We start from the raw sequence: 6,390 nt of genomic DNA on the forward strand, positions 1-6,390 counted from the left end.
CTGGGAGTCTGTTATATCAAAGAGATCTATAGCCATCCTGAAATACTGTGGGTGGCTTCTTTTGTTTTTTGGTCTGTCCACTGTCTCTTCCACAAATTCTTCAACTTAGCCTAAAGTAAGAGAGCTCATCTTTCCTTTCTTCATCCTCAAATGAAAGCACTAAAGCTGGGGTTGTCACAGTTATGCTCCCTCTGGGTGAAGGCCCACGCGAATGGGAAAAATAAAGGCAACTTTCAGAGAAAAACAGAAATGAGAGCTATAGAGGCCTGACAACATTTGAGCTCCTGGTTCCAGTAGTACCTGAAGCTAGATCTTCCCCCACACTTTCTGCTGTTTCCTTATGTGGTCTACTAAATTGCTCTTTTGGGACTAGGCTCACTGAAATTCAATTTCTTTCTTTTTCTCCCCATGCTACCAAGAGTTCCTACTAACTCCCCTAAACCATCATAAATTCCCTATGCTCTCATCTTCCACCCCTCCCGTGTTTGCTGGATTTCCTTTTTATTGCTGGCTACCAATGAATTCTGTAATAGACAGGGAGTCAGTGGTGGTGTTTTTAACCAGATGAGAGATGAGTCTGATTTGCATTCCAGGATATTCATCTGTAGGATGGTATAAGTGTTTATCAAATGCAGAGGTGAATTCTCAGCAGCTAGGCATTGGCAGGGAGGATGCTGCAGGACCCTGTGTTTTTGCCAAAGCTTCACACCTTCATTACTTCAATGATAGTTCCTCTCATTCTCCTAGGATTCCTGAAGTCTCAGACCACAGCTGATGCCCTTTCTCAGAGAATGGTCTATGAATCACTCTGAGACTGGAGAGGAGGCCTGGGGATAAGGATGAGGGGTGCATTCAGAGAAAGACTTTTGTGTGCATCTTGTTTCAGTGAAAGTCACTGAAGCAGAAAGGCTAAGTAAGTAACTTGCTCAACATCATACAGCCTTTAAATGGGAGTCCAGGATTTAACAGTAGGTGAAAGCCTTAGCTTCCTTATCTTCCAACTGGTGATAATAATTTCCATCTTATCAGATTATTGTGAGGTTTAATTGAGATAATGCATGTTAAGCAGATTGCCTTGGTAAATTCTCCATAAATAGTAGCTGCAATTATTTTTATAATTATGATATTTTTAGTAGACATTTCTCTGAGCCCCATGATCCCAGATGCAGGATGTTGGCTTCGAGAGTTGGGAGGCAAGGCTGCCATGTTGTACAACTGCATGCCTGAAATGTGAAGGGATTCCCCTCCAGAAGAGTCATGGATTGCAGGCATCAGCCCTGAAAGGAGACCAGAGAGAAGGGTTTCTAGGGATGATTCTACTTTATAGACTTTTCCCAAGGAAATAACTATTTCCCTCTTCTATGGGAAGCAGAAGCATTTTAGTTTTCGTTCAGAGATGCTCCTTCCCCATGGCGACCCCAGCTCTGTTTCCAGCAGGAAGATGCCTGGATGGGGGAGTGGGGGCACGGTTCAGTCTGACATGCATAGAGCTGCCTGCAGGTTCTTTGAAGTTGCAGCTGCTCCCCCTCATGCTGCACCCCATGGGCTTCTCTGCAGCTGGGCCTTAGGCAAAGTTTTAATTAATACTAGAAAAAAGACACCCACAGCTGCATTTAGATTCTTCCTGGCAGCTGAGGCGAAGTCTCAGGAAGTGTCAGGTGTGGTCGGGGGCGATCTGCCCAGGGTCACTCCCCTACTGAAGACCTCCTGTGTTCCATATGCCCTCTGGGAAAAGGCCAGAATTCTTAGTGTAAGGAACAAGTCCCCATGTGACAGTGACTCTCATCCAGGGTTGGTATGAACCCTACCCTAATATATTCAAATAGCCTCTCATCTCATGCCAGCTCTGGAATGCTGGCAAGTTCAAACTGTTGATAAGAGGTCCACCAAATTTGATCGGTGTTTGTATGGTAGCATAAACTGAGAGGCATATTTGATGAACAGTAGATGGTGACCTTCAGGCAAATTGGCAAGCTGAAAATGAGTGTTGAATTGTTCAGGATATGAGGGATTTTGAGAGGCAGTGTAGGAGGGAGAGAAGAGAGATGGAGTGGCTGGTTGGGGGGAGGGACTTGGGGTGTTAAAGGGGGGAAATTGATGGTGCTTCAGTTCTATGGTATGTAAATTCAGCCTCCTTCCCTATGCTTTTGTTGGATCAGAGGAAGCCACCCACTTCTTATCAACAGGTTGTGGAGTGGATATATTTGGGAGATGTGTTGAAGTGCTTATAACTTGGCCTCCCCTAGATGAGATCCCAGCTGTGGAAGTTGCACAACGGTGACCCTTTATACCTGGTTATGTGTGCATTTCATTCTTTTTTTTTCTTTAACATTTTTTTAAAAAGTTTATGTATTTTGAGAGAGAAAGAGAGCACAAGCAGGGAGGGGAAGAGAGCGGGAGAGAGAGAATCCCAAGTGGGCTCCACACTGTAAGCATGGATCCCGAGCAGGACTTGAACTCACAAACCATGAGATTGTGACCTGAGCCGAAGTCAAAACATGGATGCTTAACCTACTGAGCCACCCAGGTGCCCCTGTGTGCTTTTCATTCTTGTCACAACTTAGAATAGAGTTCTATTCTATCTATCTATCTATTCTATCTCCACAAATGGAGATATTTCCATGGTGAATATTGCTCTATAAGTATCCTGCAGCATGACAGGGGAATGACCTCAAATATAAGCTCCTCAAAACAGCACGTTGTCAGTTTTATTCACTTGTGTATCCCTAAGTGCCTTGAACAGTGCCTGGCATGTAGTAGGTGCTGAATAATGACTGCTCTGTGATTTGCTCCATGTACCGCTCTTGCCAGGTCTTGTGCTAGAAACTGGAGATGGTTGATGAACAAAACATGGAGCCTGCATGGCAGCAGGTAAAGAGAGCATCATCTCAATCATTAGATAAGAAAATATAAAAATCTCAGGCTGTGACAAATGCAGTGAAGGGCAAGGCTATTTGAATATATTAGGGTAGGGTTCATACCAAAGTGAGCATGTGATATTTGATCTGAGCTCTGGAGTCCCCCTAAGCCACTGAAAGAATGAAAGACATTATCAGTATGGCTGGAGTGATTGAGAATGGGGTGGTGAGTATGTTTGGATATGAGGTTAGACAGGTCATCAGGGTCCAGACTTTGTAGAATCTTGTAAGCCATATTGAATCTTTCAGTCTTTATCCTAGAAACAATGTGGGGCCATTGAACAATTTTAAGTGGGGTGGAGATGTTTGACATGATCAGGTTTGCTTTATGAGAAGATCTTTCTGGCTGTAAAGCTTTTTTGAGCTCCCTGCCACTCATCCCCACCCCACTAACCAGTCTGGGACCATGCAATTACTTTGTTGGTGGTGAAGACAGCCACAGTAGGTGACTGAAATCTCAGCCATGTATTTATTGACTCTTGGCTGCTGTTCATAATGAACTCTTAGCTTCCCTGGGGGAAGGGGAGCTGAGTAGATTTGCTGAGAAAAGGAAGAAGGGGTGGGAGGACTGCAAAGGATGTATATGGGGCTCTGTGTTCTGTTCTCACATCTGTCTCTCTCTGTTGACGCTGCTGCCAGGATGATATATTAGAATTCAATAATCATCTTTTCCTAGAAAGGCAAGGACTGGCAGGGAGAGAAGCAGGCCCCTTGCCATCAAGGAAGGGGGAGGCAGTTCAAATGAATCATTCTATTAAGTAGCAGGGGGAACCCATGGTCAGTGTAAGGCCACGGCTGTGTTATTAATTCCAGTTCTCATTTGGAATGTTTAACCTTGGTGATTCTGGCAACAGTGAGACCTGAAAACCCTAAAACCCTAAGTCAGTTGAAAGCCTCACAGTCTCTTTGCTCCAGGAACCAGGGTAGAAAACCTTTTCCTCTTTCTGCCTGAGATGTTGATTCCAGGTGTGTGGGCAATGTCCAAGCAAAATGAAGGGAATCAGACAATGCTATGTCCGTCTTACTTCTTGCCCAGGAAATGCTATGATAATGTCCTCTGCTGATGGAGGGCTTACCTGGCACTTGACTCACAAAGTAAGACAGAGGACATTTGATTTAACCAGAATTTCTGTTTAGAAAACTTTGTTGGGAAAACACATTCGTTCATGTTCAGGGCTGAAGTTTATTCTTGGGAGTACCTGGGTGGATTTCCAGGGTTGCTCTGGGGAGGAGGGGAGCTACAAGAAGGGAACATGGTAAGTTTCAGGCACGGAGAAGATAGTGAGATATAGTGGAAAGCCAGTTGCTTTGTGATGTGATCCTTTCCCATGACCCACCCAGCAAATTTCTGAAAGTCCTCAGAAAGCACAAAAGAGTCCGTGGGATTTGATTTTGCATATAAACTGGAGAAGAGAGTGAACTCTTTATCCTGGGTATTACAGAGTGGGCCTGGGTGGGCTGGCTTTGGTATTGTGCTCACTTCTAGAGCGATCATAATGGCAGCGAGAATGTGAAGCTCTGATTAGCTTGGGCCTATCACATGCTCTATGGCTGGAAAAGGAAAGGGGGTAGCTTCCCACTTGAGCTCAAGGCTGAGAGCATGCAAGCCAGGGCCTTCATCTTTAGGACCATTCTTGCCATTTGCCTTCTCTGTGTCTCTTTAACTTTTGTCTTTCTCTCTCTCTCTCTGTCTCTCCTCTGTTTCTTCATCTACTGCCATCAGTGGTAACCACAGCTATCCATTACTGGGGACCTAATATATGTCAGACCCTATGTCACATAATGGACATTGGTTATCTTATTAATCCTCATAACAGCCATATGAACAAGGGATTTATCCCCATTTCATATAAGCAAACTGAAGCACAGAAAAGGTACCCAGCATTTTCATCCAAAGTCATGTAGCTGGTATATGGCAGGAAGGTACCCGTAGGATTCAACAGGCAGCTTTGTCTGGCCATTGTTCATTCTTGTAGCCCTGGCCAAACTGCCCCTGCTTCTCCTCCCCTCAGCCTGGGGAGAGGAGCAGATAAAACTCTTCTAGGAGAGAGGATCTGGATAGATCTGGCTGGTTCCACCAAATGTAGAGAATCCTGCAGATGGAGGCCTTATCAGACCCTTATTTGGATTTACATTGCTGCCAGGAGCTGGGAATCTAATCTCTGATCCAGTCCCTATTGACCAGAGGCAGTTTACTTGACCCAAGGCACAGTGACTTGGGTAGAAGGAACTGCTTATGGCCTTTTTCTCAGGGTGGCAACAGGAGAGAAGTGTCTGGGGAGGCAGATGGTCCTTCAGCCCTGTCCTGACAGGCTCAAAAGTTGCTCAATTTGGCCAAATCCAAGGATTTGACAACTTGATGTTCCCAGACAATAGAGTGTTAAAGCTGGTCTGGTGTCCCCATTTTGCAGATGGAGAAACTAAAACCCTAAGAGGGGATTCGATTAGCTAAGGAAGTTTGTTATAGGAGATGTCTGGACACAGACTCTACGACTCTTTCTGCCATAAAGGATTGGCCTCTAGCCCCAGACCAGGAGAGAATTAGAAATGCCATCTTCACACACTTGGCAACAGAAAGTTTCTTAACTTTTTCTTTTCCACCTGGGCTCATTCTGCCCACCTTCTCAGAGATTTTAAGAAAGGCTGTTCAAAAAAAGAAATCCAATTTCATTCTGATGTTTTATTAACGGAGACTGCTGGTGTTTCAACAATTTTAATTAGGGCTGAATTTTACTATATTCAAACCGCAGGGAGCCCCACGGAAAGTGAGCCACTGAGGAAACACAAGGATCAAACGAACAGATTAATTAAATATCACCACGTGGGCAGCTTGAGGCAGGCCACTCAGCAGCCCCTCCTTCCCTGGCATGGATGGGGAGCACGGAGGAGGAACACAGGAACTGTGGGTACACACGTGGCTCAGTGACTTGAGGCAGAAGAGTAAGTTTCAGTTTGACACCAGTCACCAGTTCTTTTTCAGCCAAGAATTGGGTTTCCTTTGTTAAAGGTAAAATGTACAAGGAGATCTCCTGGTCTAGTCATTGCTTTCCCAGTGCCCCCACCCCACATCCATACCCCCAAGATACATGACATTGTGGCTGTTTTCTCTAAAGCATTGTTTACTTAGTGTTCACATTCTGCTTACTGTATGCCAGGTGGTGTTCTCAATGCTTTACAGAAGTCAAGCCGTGTGATAATCACGGCAACTCTATGAGGTAGGAACTATTTTATCCCCATTTTTGATGAGGAAACTGAGGCAGAAAGGCATGAAGTTATTGCCCAAAATTTCAGGGCTGCTAAGTGTCAGAGCTGGAATCCAACACCAGCCTTCGAGGTCAGAGTCCATGTTTCTAACCACTGCCCTTGTCTATTTCTGCGTATTGGTAGACAGAAGACTTATCCCTTTATGAGCTCAGGGCCATGAGGTCTGGGTGTGAACTATATCCTTAACCTCCAATGGGCCTCTCATCTC

General features: G+C 45.0%; 1 long non-coding RNA gene across 2 annotated transcripts in view; it reads left to right on the forward strand.

The window, feature by feature from the left end:
- LOC128313684 (uncharacterized) overlaps window positions 1-904 on the forward strand; it is a 267,647-nt gene extending 266,743 nt beyond the window's left edge. For both annotated transcript variants that reach the window (XR_008294704.1, XR_008294703.1), the window contains exon 3: window positions 748-904. This is a non-coding gene — a long non-coding RNA (uncharacterized LOC128313684). The remainder of the gene's footprint in view (window positions 1-747) is intronic.
- Window positions 905-6,390: the final 5,486 nt, after the last annotated feature.

This window comes from Acinonyx jubatus, chromosome E3 (genome assembly GCF_027475565.1).
Source record: "Acinonyx jubatus isolate Ajub_Pintada_27869175 chromosome E3, VMU_Ajub_asm_v1.0, whole genome shotgun sequence".
Taxonomy (NCBI): Eukaryota; Metazoa; Chordata; class Mammalia; order Carnivora; family Felidae; genus Acinonyx; species Acinonyx jubatus.